The sequence below is a fragment of the Sinocyclocheilus grahami genome, unplaced genomic scaffold (assembly GCF_001515645.1).
Source record: "Sinocyclocheilus grahami isolate Dianchi unplaced genomic scaffold, SAMN03320097.WGS_v1.1 scaffold119.1, whole genome shotgun sequence".
Classification (NCBI taxonomy): domain Eukaryota; kingdom Metazoa; phylum Chordata; class Actinopteri; order Cypriniformes; family Cyprinidae; genus Sinocyclocheilus; species Sinocyclocheilus grahami.
Genome location: NW_015505298.1, coordinates 1,434,243 through 1,448,285, shown reverse-complemented (window position 1 = coordinate 1,448,285; position 14,043 = coordinate 1,434,243). Strand labels below are relative to the sequence as shown.

Sequence of the window (14,043 nt, the reverse complement as noted above, 5' to 3'; positions counted from 1 at the left end):
CAAAGCAAATTCAGCATGTGGTTTAACATTTCATATGTTGATCAATTTTAGAGAAAAAAGACACTGTAAACATGATCAAAAATTTATTTTTGAAGATTAAACAGCAGGTTATTTATGATGATAAATGAAAATAATGTGTCAGCAAGCAAGGCCAAAAAGCCCTCTCCTACATGCAAGTCGTACAATGCAAGTGTTTTTTTTTCTCTTCTCTGGACTCTTAAGCAATAGGAATTAGCCTGCCGAATCTCATTAAAACTGAATCCACGGGGCTTTTAAGACTACTTGATTGATTTGACAGGTATTAGGTAAAAAAACAAAAAAAACAAAGCACAGTATTTTGAAGAGGATTAAATGTTTTGAAATAATTCCAAGACAGACCCACAGAACTGCCAGTTGAGAACTTAATTATTTGTAAAACAACCACACAAAACGTTAGCAGGTACTTGGAAGTTTTTCCTATTATCTATAATGACTGGCAGGTTCAGAAATTAAAAGGGCTCAGAGCAAAAATGCCACAGAAAGTGACAAAAATGGCCCAGTTATTATTAAACAATATTTCTGTTTTATATTATCTTACATTTTATATAAAAACTAATGTGTTAAATATGATTTTAGATATTTATTCAGGGTGCAAAAACAGCTTTTCTGATGACTTCTGACATTTACTCAGCCTACATGTTGCTGGCTGGTTTGACAGACATGGGTATCTTTCTCTCACCCTCTCTGCAATCAGTGTCAGTGCCTGGAAAATGAACACCCACATGATGCAGTCTAGTTCTTCACTTCTATGTTACCGTAGTTGCTCTCACTACATTATCTCAAAATATAACTCTGGATCACACTGTGCCATTGGCTCTGTAGAATGACACATTTATCGTGTATATGCACAAGTCTGTTAAATACTATCCTCACCACACAACTCAAGCCTCTTGGTACAGCAGTACCAATGTCATAGCAATATCTGCACTTCATAGGAAAATGAAAACATAGTGAAATGGAATTGTAAGTACTTAATCATGGAATACACACAAGGCTGACCTTGTCAGTGCTCTATGGTCAAAGTGAAGGTCAATGGCTATGGTTGATTTGTTCTGCTGATAATTGGCACCTCTGGTTGTTCTACTTTGCTGGGGCTGACAGGGGGTGGATGGTACGGGATGACCTTATCAACATATCGGTCACAGGGGTGTCAGAGTGACAGGCCTGAGAAACACCTATGACACTACACAATCTAAATTATCTCTAAACCCAAATCATTATAGAACAGACTTCTAAACATCAATGGAACTGTAAAATTAAATTAAATGTCTATTGCCTAACCCTACTGAATGTAAGTATATTCTGGCTCTGTATGGATGTTGTAATGATATGAAATAATTCTATTTGTCAATGAAAGGAAGTTGAATCAGACTGTGAAAATTTTAGTTTTGTCTGACCAAGCATTATATCTACTGTGTCAAAGAGTGGGAGAGGGTAATTGATTTGGGCAAACAACAACAACACTTCATCTTATCAATAGGCCACTGTAGCTTGTTGTCCTAATCCAATGAAAAGAGGAAACACACTACTGACAACGCCTTACCCTGTTAAACAGATAAACAATTACTTTAACACACTTATCTCATCTCCGAAGAGATATTCAGTATCCTACGTTAGAAAAGAAAAAAATTCTTTACAGAATTCAGCTGTTTTAATAATGTATTCAGTGACAATTTTCAAATCAAAGCTTTGCAAATATAAGAAACTGCCAATTTCTGACAGTTATGAGCTAGCTTATCTTTGACAAAACCTGGTTATATAGGAGTTCATTCACTCAGTTCTATTCAGGGTTTTGTCATCACAATATTACCACCATCAGTGCAGGGTCACAACGCTCCTGAATGAGTTACCTGAGAAATAAAAATCCCTGTAAACCGACTGGCTTGATATAAATGGAGAGAATCAGATATCTGGACTGGATCCCTCATTTCTCAACTGCAAGGCTGGAAGATTAATTGACCCACCCAAAAAATACCAGATCATAAATTACCTCTACCGTCCAGAAACTGTAATCCATTTAGGCTATTTAAAATGCATGATGAGGCAAAAGGAGCAAAACCTGCTGTATGCCCTGTTTGAAGTCAAGGTCACTCACTCCGCCGGGGCTGTTTGAGTTGATGCAACAGCTGGCGTCCATACAAAGCATTAGGTCCTAATAAAAAGTGACAAAGCTGCCCTTGCGATGTGCGTTCATACCCGCCATCTAGCTGATGTGTTATGGAAATAAAAATGAATTTTGGCCATAGTTGTGCCACTGCAACTGCTAAGTTGTTGTTATCCTTTGGTTGCTCACGTAGGCACAAAAGCCTGTAGAACTACAACAACACATTCCTAAGATAGCATTAGGTGACTCAATAAGGTCAATCAGGGCCATGCACCACTCAAACTAGGTCACTGTGACCTACTTCCAAACAAGCATTATGGGCATCACGCATTGACATTTCCCAGCTGGGGCACACCCCTTTAGTTAGGGCTTTGCCAAGTGCAATCTCTGACTCTTAGTAAAAGCATGAGTCTGACCTACATTATGATGACCCTAAGATGAGTTACCCTTTTACATGGGCAAGCACAGGGTGATACCAGAGTGTTTTAGCCAAGCAGAAGGGACCCTTTCCTAAGTGCATGGCAGAAATATATATGGGGGGGCCCTGCATGTACCGACTCCAAACATAATTCCAGCGTCCTACCACAAGTAATAGTCTTGACCTTAGGCTTGGAGATTTATGATGGCAGCGTAATGTTAACAGGAACGCTCAGAGAAGACCAAGCTGGTTCATCTTCAGCTACAGAATAGCATGTATCTTTGTTGGTTCGCTTTCAGCCAAAAAACAAATGACACACTGAAGTGATACTGAGCATGCTAAAGCTCAAAGAAAAAATTTAATTACTTCCCACAACCAGGAAATGGGAACAAACAAAATATTTGTACTCCTAATTGACTGTGGTAAATGGCCCAATTTCAAGGGTTGGAAATGCTTGGGGAACGTGAGCATGGGAATCAGTCCATGCCCAGTAAAAAACTGATCATGAAAATACCACTTCATGTACTTGAGTGGAAGTCACAGACTAAAGGGCAATATACCAGTGGTTTAAAAGTCCAACTGCTTGAGAGGGAACCAATGACCACTTTTATTATTCATAAAACAAATAAACATTTACTGCACCATTGCCTTAAGGGTCAAATGAAGGGTCAGCATGTGCGTCATGAACCTCACGTCATTTGCTCGAGTCTTTAGAGATAGCCAAGCAACATCCTCATCCAAAAAAGACAAGCTTCCACTTTTTCCAGGATGTGAGATCATTACAAGTTATGCACAATGAGCCTAGGCCAGTGGATCTCAGCCATTTGACTCCATGGACCCCTAATAGTGTTGTCAAAAGACCCGGTACTTCGGTACCAAGTCGGTACTAAAAATATGAAAACGTTATGGTACCAGGTTTTTTAAGTACCGGTGGTACCGAGTACCCGGTCAACCCGGTTCTTGATGTGCTATCCGAAAGGTGTGCAGATGCGCTTTCTTCATAAAAGCACTGAGAAGTGGCGACATCAAAAGGAGGAAACACACCAAACTAACAAAACACTTTAAAGACACCCAGACCAAATGAAAGAGTTCAAGCAGGTAAGTTTAATTTTAATATTTATATCTTCTCAGTGTTTCCCATACATTGATTTATTTGTGGCGGCCCGCCACAATATCAAAACTGACCACCACAAATAGATTTTCCAAAAGGCTTTGACTTCGTTGAATAAACATGAGCACTGCACGTGTCAAAGTCGAAACCCGGTGCGGGTGTTTTTATATCACTGTATTTCTGAAGGAACCCGACTGTCTTCAGAAACTTATGGATGTCATTTTCATTTCATTTTGCCTGTAATGCCTGAGCAGTGTTTGTGAGCGGAGCGCTGCTTTGTGTACAGCCGTTACCGAGTAAACCTCTATCTCTGCCACTCTACAAGCACCTCCTGCTGGCAGAGAATGAATTTGCATATATATGCTGCCACAAATAGTGTGCAAGTCTGTTGCACCGCTTCTGTTATGAATATTATTCAATATTTTAATTTGAATGTCGGATTGACATGAACGCTGTTATTAGAGTAGTTAATCATTAGCATAAGCGCAGCTAACGCTAATATAATGAGCATTAGAATTAATTTTCTTTATTAACGAATTAATGCTCCTATAACTTTTTTTAGGGTAAAAAAAACAGGAGGACATGATGATATTTACTATTTTTTACACACCAGAGGCTTTTAAATGAATTGTGAATCTAAAATGTGTTAGAGAATGTACAAATGGTTAACATTGTTTGGGTCATATCAGTCAGAAAAGCAGTTCTGGGCTTTTTTTTTAGCTAACTTAGTTGTTATTCTTGGCTGAATAACTCTAGAAGGTTTTCAAAAGCCCTTTAAAATTAAATATGTACACAGTTTGAATTAAATGAAAGTATAGTCAAATTTTTTAATTAGCATGTGTTTTGCTTTGGTACCGAAATTGGTACTGAGAACCGTGGATTTTCACTGGTATTGGTACCGAATACTGAAATTTTGGTACCGTGACAACACTAACCCCTATTGTTTACAACAATATTCAAAGGCCCCATGACTTTTCCAGATGTTCGTGATTTACTGGATGAGGATTAAGAATAAGTATTTTAAATAAATAAATAAATATTTGGTACTCAAAATTTTTGGTTAAATTCCTCAAACAAGGTCTGTGGTTAACATAAGCTCAAAATATTTTCACATTTTATTCTATAACATAAAAATATATCAATAATACCACACTCAGTTTTTACGCATCTTGAAAAAAGGTGGTTGCTAACAAGTGGTAATAGGGGGCTACAGAGGCTGTCGGGACCGACTCAAACTTTAGCTGTTTTTTCTAACTCATACAGAACCTATTATAATAACTCAAACTTTCTAACTTGTAGATTTTACATAAATATTTAAAGAGATGTCAGAGGCTTAATGGGGGTGACGTTGAAGTCATGCAACTGTTCTGTAGCTTGTTTATAGTCTAACTTCAGTTTTTTTACTTCTGCCGACTGTATTTAGGCTTTAAAATTCATAACGTTGTGGTCACTGGTGAAGATTATCTTGATGAAAACAATGTGTAAGAATCTCAAACCTTTGTTGGTCACAGAACTTATTTTCTGCAATTATTCAAAAGCCATAAATAAAATTACAATTGCGTTTTCTTCAAGGGTACCAGAGGAACCATGCTAACTTTCAGGTTGGCCTTCCAAAATATGTCATCCCTGCAGCTCTGTGAAGCTACTGATTTCTTTATGTAAAACTTTTTAAATGAAATATACTAAACGCACCATGTTCAATTTCAAAAATCTAAACCCGCGGAAACCTGTCAAACCACTCACACAAATCAGACAGTAATCGGACTCAGTCACAACTTCAGAAAGCTCAAAATCATAATGGTCCCAGCATTGTGGAAGAGATATTTCTGCCATGCCCACACTGATATACAATATACGATCTTAACGTCTTATGGAGCTGTGACACCAAGAACAGGTACAGTGTAGTAATCAATTTGCTCTGCAGGCTGTAAGGCTCTGTCTGAATACTAATACACCTCAACAACATCCTGTCCCTCTCTTCTCTCTCCTTCTGTGTCTCTCTTCTTATTTCTTTGAGGTTGACACCCTTCAGTGCCCTAGCCCTGACCAGTGAAGGAGGGGGCAGCGGCTTGTCCTCTAGGCAGATAACCAAGGCCACTAATCGAGTGTGTGAGCACCCGGGTGGGATTAGACGCTTGCTCTGAGCAACTCAACACTGAAAGCAACTAAGTGCACGCACAACAAGGTCGCCATTAAACCTGTAGTAACCCCATGGTTGGTCTCTCTCACTTTTTCTCGCCCACACACTCTTGTGAGTGCCGCAACCACGCTGTCAGTGCTCAGTCACACAAAACAGACTCACACACAGGGCATAGCCTCTCTTTATACACCCTCACGTACTGTCGCATACACACAGAGAGCCACACGCCCACAGACAGCCCACTCTCTGCCGAATAGGGATAATTCATCATATTTTACAACTGATGGCTTTCTACCTCAGCTGAGTGATATTGCATCCTGGCAGCGTGACAGGAACAAGGCTCTGCCAGCCCTTCTGACAGCCTGCGTTTTGTGTCTTAGAAGATGCTCTGCTCTGTTGCCGCACACTTGCTTTTATAATGCGAGAGCGTGTGTGTGTGTGGGTGAAGTGGAGCAGAGACTGGTCATGGCTTCATGACTACAACAGCCGGCTAAGAAAGCTAAGCTAAGCTGAAATGCTTCAGCAGACAAGACCTTTACGGCTTGAACTTGCCTTGCAGTGGTTAGTGATAGAATTTCTCCTTTTTTCCTCCTCTTTATTAATGTAGAAATCCTAACCAATGGCTTTCCAATGTGTGCAGCAAATGATCTGGAGAGAAAAGGGCTCATTTGGATCATTAGTCTGCTGCACATATGCTGAAATTCTGAAGGTGCTGGCATTAAGAAAAATACAGTCATTAGGCTAGCGCCTTTTAATACCAGATGCTGTTTTGGTATTTATACACACTTTAGAATATAAAAATATTAGAAATATTAAAATGTATTTAATATATCAGTCTGCTGTATATAATTATATACCCAACCCAGGAGATCATTATGAGCATAATGAGCATCATTACAATTCCAGCAGAAGAAAAATCACATGTAAATGAGAGTGAGAAAATGAAAAAAAATATGACTGCCTCTACTACTACTTCTGATGTCTTCGATCGCTTTGAGAGCTGGGGATTAAAGCAAAAGCTACCATGAACGCGTGCATCCGTGCAAGTATTTTTGAGGATGCAGTGCCACCGGTCTACCCTTGACACATTAACATCAAGCTACTGTCATGTGACACTCTGTCATTGGCCACCTGGCAGATCCTCCACCTTCTCACGACCTCATCCTCCAGTGACCTGAGGCTCTGGGCCCGGGCCCGGCCTGTCAGGCCCCTCCCTCTGCTTCCCCTGCTGCGGGAAGGTCAAACGGGTCATCGTGTCCTCATCTGTAATCCGCTTCCATTCGTCAGCAGTCGAGGCCGGAGGAGGCAGCCTCGCTACGAGGGGAGAATGCCCAATTAGGCAGCTGTCACACAAAGCAGAGGCTGCAGAAAGAGAGTGAGAGAGGAGCGGGGAGAAAGAAAGGGGGAGGCCGGGGGAAAATTCATCCCCTCCTGTTTGTGGAGAGGACAAGCAGCTGCGGGTGCCAATTACAGTGATATGTTAACCATTTCCACCCTAGAGCAGAGGGAGAGGGGAACGAGGTTCTCTAACCCTTGCTTTGTCTCCCGGTGGAATTCCTCTCGTGGGATCTATGTTTACAACCACCGTCACATTCAACTGAGGAACTTGACTCGAATTATAGCACCTCAACTGTTAATAGTGCTGAGCTGGAAACGTATCCCTGTATATCTTTTGCATTTGTGTGTTTGTGTCCCTCTCTGTTAATGATACAGCAATGCATTTTGCAGTAGTTCAAAGAGGTACTGCTATACATCTAGACAATGAAGAAAAATCTCAATCGAAGCGTCATGCCCATTCAAACTCAAGCCAAGTGGATATTCGACAAAACCACACAACCTCAACCTTGCTCAAAACTAGTATTTCTTATTTTTCCACAAATTGAGTTTTCCCCATTTATTCATACAGTGAAAATGAATAGTGTTCAAGTTTAGAAGCCATTTTAAAAATGTTCTGTCAAATTAAGGTTATAGGGAAACTCTACATTTCATAACACAGCCAAAAAAGAATAATAAAAAAATTCAACACTGATAAACTGATAAACATATTACAAGGACAGTAATATTTTTAAAATATTTTAATGTTTTTTTGAAAGAAGTCCCTTATGGTCATCAAGGCTGCATTTTTTTTAACGTGAAATAGTATTACAATTAAAAATAACTTTTCTATTTTAATATATTTTAAAATCCTGTGATGGCAAAGTAAACTTTTCAGCAGCCATTACTCCAGTCTTCAGTGTCACATGATCCTTAAGAAATTATTCTGATTTGCTGCTCAAGAAACATTTCTTATTATGAATGTTAAAAAATACTGCCTGATATTTTTGTGGAAACTGATGTGTTTTTTTTCAGGTTTATTTGATAAAGCTCAAAAGAACAACACTTATTTTAAATATTTTCTAACATTACAAATGTCTTTTCTTTTACTTGATAGATGTAGTACATCCTTCCTGGATAAAAGTAATAATTTCTTAATAAAAATCTTACTGACCCCAAACTTTTGAACGGTAGTGTTAATTATTGACAGTATTAAAGGGGTCATATCATATATGATGCGATTAAAATGTTTCCTTTCTCTTTGGAGTGTTACAAGCTCTTGGTGCATAAAGATCTGTAAAGTTGCAAAGACTAAAGTCTCAAATCCAAAGAGATATTCTTTATAAATGTTAAGAGTCAACCACGCCTACCTAAAATGGCTCGTTCTAACATGTCCTCACATGTCTACGTCACGATGTGGGAACATTTCCATAACGCCGCCCAAATGTTCACGCAAAGAAAGAAGATGTAACTTTTATTCTCGCTGTAATATTGTTGTTGCTGCCGCCGCCATGTCGTGGAGACACTGTGTTTCGTTGTGAAAGCGAAACTACTTTGTTTGGCTTTCCAAAAGAGGACGATATCCACTTCGTCATGCCTAGAGCTAATCCGTGGTGGTCGCGGAGGAAATACATCAACTTTGCGCTGTGGATCGCCGGATCGGCTTTCACCATGGACGAAGCGGAGTCCAGCCCGGGGTCGTCACATGTGGTTGCCGCAAGCCCGCCCGCTGCCGCTCACTCTAGGCCGCCAGCCGTTCCTCACTCTAGCCCGCCGTGTGTGACGCTGTGCGTTTCGTTGTGAAACCAAAACTACTTTGTTTGGCCTTCTAAAAGAGGACACAACTAAAAATCAGTGGTTAAGTTCTATTTACAACACTGTTCCAGAACAGTACAACTCAAATATTCAGATGTGTGCAGCGCATTTTGCTGAGGAGAGAGTAGTTTCTGTGAGAATAGCCTACAATGTCGGTGTCTGTTTCTGTAAAGTGGGGCAGTTCCAACTTTGCAAGGACAGTCTGGCGCCTTCTGACTCGCAGTCTGTAAGTACTTTTTTATATTTAAAGAATTTGCCACTGATGATTCAAACGCGAGTTTTGAGCAGTGTAGAGTAGCACTTGTTATTTGTCAGTTCTCCAGACATGGTTTTATGTTTATGCAGCGCGATACGCAACGCAACGCGTAAAAAGACAGAATAAGTCATTATAATCAGTAATTATGTCCCCACTGGATGCAACAAATGCCTCGTTTGTAATGGGTTTTATTGTTTTTTTCTTGTCGCGCCGGGACACAGGGCATCACAGTATGGTAAGGGGTGTAACATTTCCGTCACACGCTTGAGGTATTCAGCCAATCACAATGTACTGGATAGCTGGCCAATCAGCGTACACCTCGCTTTTCAGAACGATGAGCTTTGTAAAAAATCGACACGTTTCAGAAAGGCGGGGCATAGAGGAGCAACAATAATGTACATTGTGTGGAAAATAGTGTTTTTTTTACTTAAACCGCATAAACACATTGCATTACAAATACACAATATAATGTTCTTTTTAGCAACATCATATGACCCCTTTAATGTTTTGTCAACGTTTTGTACTATCTACTACCCTCTCAGATAATCGCTTCTTCTGTTTGTGAACGGCTATTTTGCACCAGGTGAAAACAACCTTGTACATAAACTTGTTAACTTACTGAAAAGACCCCAACCTTTTATTGTGAATTCCCATGAGGGGTCAGCCCTTAATTAGTGGGGTTAAACTATGCCGCAAAACCCTCAGACAGGTTATGCAGCCCAAAAAGAGATAATCCAAACTTAAACGCAAAAAGAGATAACACAGCAGCAAGCACGGCCTTTATCAAGTTGAAGATACCAAAGGGGACCATTTTCTTATCCTGCAACTCTCTCAAAGACCTCAGGTTCCTCTTTTCTCTACCGTCACAATCTCCTCCTGTTTCACATGCCCTAGAAAGAGCAGGCAAGTACAGTTACCGAATGCTACAAGTTTAATCAGAGATGAATGAGGCGCTGGAAGGGAGATGGAGCTGACTCTAGGCTGAATAACCGCTCCTTTTCTTAATTAAATGATTGAAGAAAAGCCAGCACATTAAAAGGAAGATGGTGCCTGGGTCCCCTGCCTTTTCCCTAGATGAGAGAGAAGTTATTAACACATTAAAGTCTCTGCAGTCATCAGAGCCAAATGTATGAGTCCTGAGGAAGAGTTTTCAAGGATGTGACCAGACAGAGACAACTGTTAACTTAAGACAAGATAGACAAGGCAACTCCTTATAAGACCAAAACTGCAAATTTATTACAAAGCTTCAAAATCATTTCATTCAGTATGCAACCAGTACAGTGAAACAATGCAGTGCCAATGTTGCAGTATTTCTGGTCTAAGCAGTTCATTTAAAACCTTATGACCATATGTTTAAAAGCATGTCAACAAACCATGTTATATATTATAGATGTGAAGCTGATCCTACAGGCATTTCCACTAACATAAAAACACAAATCCCTGTCTGCGATTTCATGAGATTTTGATAATATTTCTAAAACAGAAATAATGATCCTTCAGAAATCATACTAATATGCTGATTTGGTGTTCTAGAAACCTTTTTTTATTATTATCAATGTTGAAAACAGTTGTACTGATAAATATTTTTGTTTTTGTATGCAAAATATTATGTTTTATTGTGGACTCTTTGATGAATAGAAAGCTCAAAAGAACAGCATTTATTTGAAATAGAACATATAGCTTTTTTAACTTTACAACTTCTACTTAATTTAATATCTGAAAAAAAACATTACAAAAAACACTGACCCCCAAACGTGTAATGTTAGTTATGTTTTGTCATAAAAATATTTATATAAAATACATTAGTTTTTATTAGTATTTTTGTGTCATTTTATCAGTCACCTTATTTGAAATTATCAATGGTTTTGTGCCAAATAAATTTGAAAATAATCATAATAACATCATCCAACATTTCAATAAAAGATAAAAAAAAGATATTGACTACTTACATTCAATTCAGTTTATCTACTACTTCTTACTAGCTTGTAATATAGATAAATAATTAAAAAACTTCAAACTTGACTATAGTTGCAATTTCAAAGTAGCTAACCCAACACTAGTAATACCCTGGTATTCTTTAAAGTGCTTTGGCGTATTATAGAAAAACAATGGTATATGAATATGATAATAGTTCTGTACCCTCATGGCATATATCAAAGTACCACAGTACCATCATAAAGCCTCAGGAAGTAGCGATACTTTTTCTGATCGTAATGGTAACCTGGCATCTAAAATGTGCAGCGGCTACCCACGGAGCAGCTAGCGGTAGGCCTCCACCACACATGGGCTTTTTATGCACCTCCGACTGTCCCTCCTGTGTTCCTGGCCTGCGCTCTGTACAACGGCCCACTCCCAAAAGAGCTGACAGTACACTTTCCATCAGGTTGACTTAAATAATAATAAGCACTTTTGAAGGACTTGAAAAAGACAAAAGTAATGAACACAACTCAGGAGAGGCAATCGCTGTCCTGACACAGATGGATGGACATGGCCAGGCCTGTCAGTCCTACAGTTGCTAATTAGCAGAAATCAAGTTGGATTAAAAACTTAATTGGGGGGTGATAACAGTGCAAGAAGCAAAGCTAAACGAGTCAGCAAACAAGCATCGTTTACACAGTTGTTCTCTCTCCCTCTATCCTCTTGTCCTATTTTCTGTTTTGTTATTTATTAATAAACGGTAGCAGAAACAGTAGCTGAAACATTTTCAAATAATAACATGGCCTTGGTCATGCTTGCCACCTAAGGCTGTGCAAAAAATCAAATGCGATTTTCATGTGCATCTCGTCAGTAAAGCCGCTTCTGTGATTAGTAGTAAATCTCCAGCGCACAGCCCTACTGCCACCAATCCATGTTTTGCTTGTAGTTTTGAGTTAGAGTGACTAACTATCCAAAAACAGACTAATCGATTAGCATTTATCATTTATTTTATTTATTTATATTTTTTTAACAATGGCACCATAAATGGGACACAACCTTCTTGAGAGGAGTTTTTAAAGTGCTAAAGCATGCTTTGCTTTAGCATGCTAATAATCAGGGGTGTAGGAATGATCTGAAAAGCGGTGGGAATATAATATAAACACTGGGCTTGCTTCATGAATATTAATTAGGTGACAATGATTGATAAGTTATACTAACACATTTTCTGAAAGGCAATTACGTTGGTGCTAGCCATGATACGATTACCATTTACCATTTGCACATTTGCTTAATCCACTGCCGGCTTCACTTGGTGCCAGAAGCTTCCATTTGTTTTTAAAGATGTATAATGTGAACGGCTACAGCCGTCTTCAGTGCCACATGACACTTCAGAAATCATTCTAATATGCTGATTTAAGCAAGAAACATTTCTTATTATCAATGTTGAAAACAGCTGCGCTGATTAATATTTTTGTATTTCTATGCAAATATATTCAAGTTAAACAATGTTTAATGTGAATGGCTAAATTTTTTTCTTGAACAGTTGAACTTTGAACATCCCTTAGGAAAAGCATGTAGTGAACATGCTAAACCAAGGTATTAACACAAATCTTTACTCTGACTAGACGATTAGGGAGAGAAAAAAAATTGCAGTTTTGTCCATCTCTATTTTGGTTACAATATCAATATATCATCTGTGGTATTGTATGTACATCACAATAGCATCCGTTTAGCAGAGAATGTAAGCGTATGCCCTCTCAATATCCTGAGTGCTCAGCACTGATCACATAAAATAACTATAAAGGTTTGAAACAGCACAGAATTTAAAGGTGCATTAATTTCGGAGCCGAGTTTGAGATAACTCATACTTAAGTCAAATAAAACCCCCTGACATGACAAACGGTCCTACTGAGAGGCAGCTAGAGAACAGCATGTCTCAAGTTGTCTGCAAATGGGAGAGATGAGTAAAAACGGCTGAGCAAATGAGGCCCTGGCTGCGCTCACACAGAGGAAAGTGAACTGTTTACTCAGAGCACACAGGGGAAGATGGCTTTTACTGCAACCCCATCCTCGCTCCCTCCCTTCCCCCACTCGCTCTCTCAGTAACACACACTATTCCTCTCTCTCTCTCTCACACTGTCTGTAGTGAGTGAATGTCAGAGGGTGAGTGTGCATGACCTTGAGAAGCACATCAGAAGCACAGCGAGGGTTGTGCTGCCTGCAGGCGTCCTTGAACTGCATCTGCAAGACAAAAAAAAAAACTTCACGGTACCCTGATAGATATCTCAAATATCCTGCCTTTCTCTAACGGCCGCCTGCACTATCAGTCCCTGTGATGAAACATTTCATAGAGCCTGTGTACCTCTAACCTCACACCAAAGTGGAATTGCAGAGTTATCTGCTTGTCTAGCCAGAGATACAATTTGCAATATGAAGGCAGAGATGACACATGGCAGAGGGAAATCGAAGTATAAGGGAGCTAAAAAGGAGGTCGGATAGCTTACACACACTGATGTAGTGTTGCACCAATTTGAATGCCATCCATAACAGGGACATGCATGCCATGCCACCCAATTACATTAAGGAGGCATGGAAATGTCAAGGTGCATCCATTTTTGCCATGGCGTTTTGGCCAAAAATGGCTAAAAATATAATTTTTGGTTTTCAAAAAAAGTTGATCAATTAAAAAAAAAATACCTCAAAACAATGAATGGCTTAATTTTATTAATAATACATTTCTGTCTTAATATTAAGAATTTTAATAAGAAGAATTATAAATAATACTGCATTGAGAATTTATGTCAGCCACGAAATTGAATTGTTAATTATTTTACACTAAGCAAATTACTTATTTTTTTTAATAAGTAATTACACCCATTTTGACTGCTATCCATAAGAGTGAAATTACATAATTGCCAAAATACATTAT

At 39.0% G+C, this 14,043-nt stretch overlaps 1 protein-coding gene across 2 annotated transcripts in view; it reads right to left on the bottom strand.

The window, feature by feature from the left end:
* The window catches only part of LOC107589737 (nuclear receptor-interacting protein 1-like), a 39,707-nt gene that overhangs the window by 5,523 nt on the left and 20,141 nt on the right, over window positions 1-14,043 (bottom strand). The window contains exon 2 of one of the 2 annotated variants that reach the window (XM_016278259.1): window positions 13,293-13,355. The exons of the other annotated variant lie outside the window; for it this stretch is intronic. The gene's annotated coding sequence lies outside the window, so the exon portion shown is untranslated. The remainder of the gene's footprint in view (window positions 1-13,292; window positions 13,356-14,043) is intronic. 2 annotated transcript variants of the gene reach the window in all.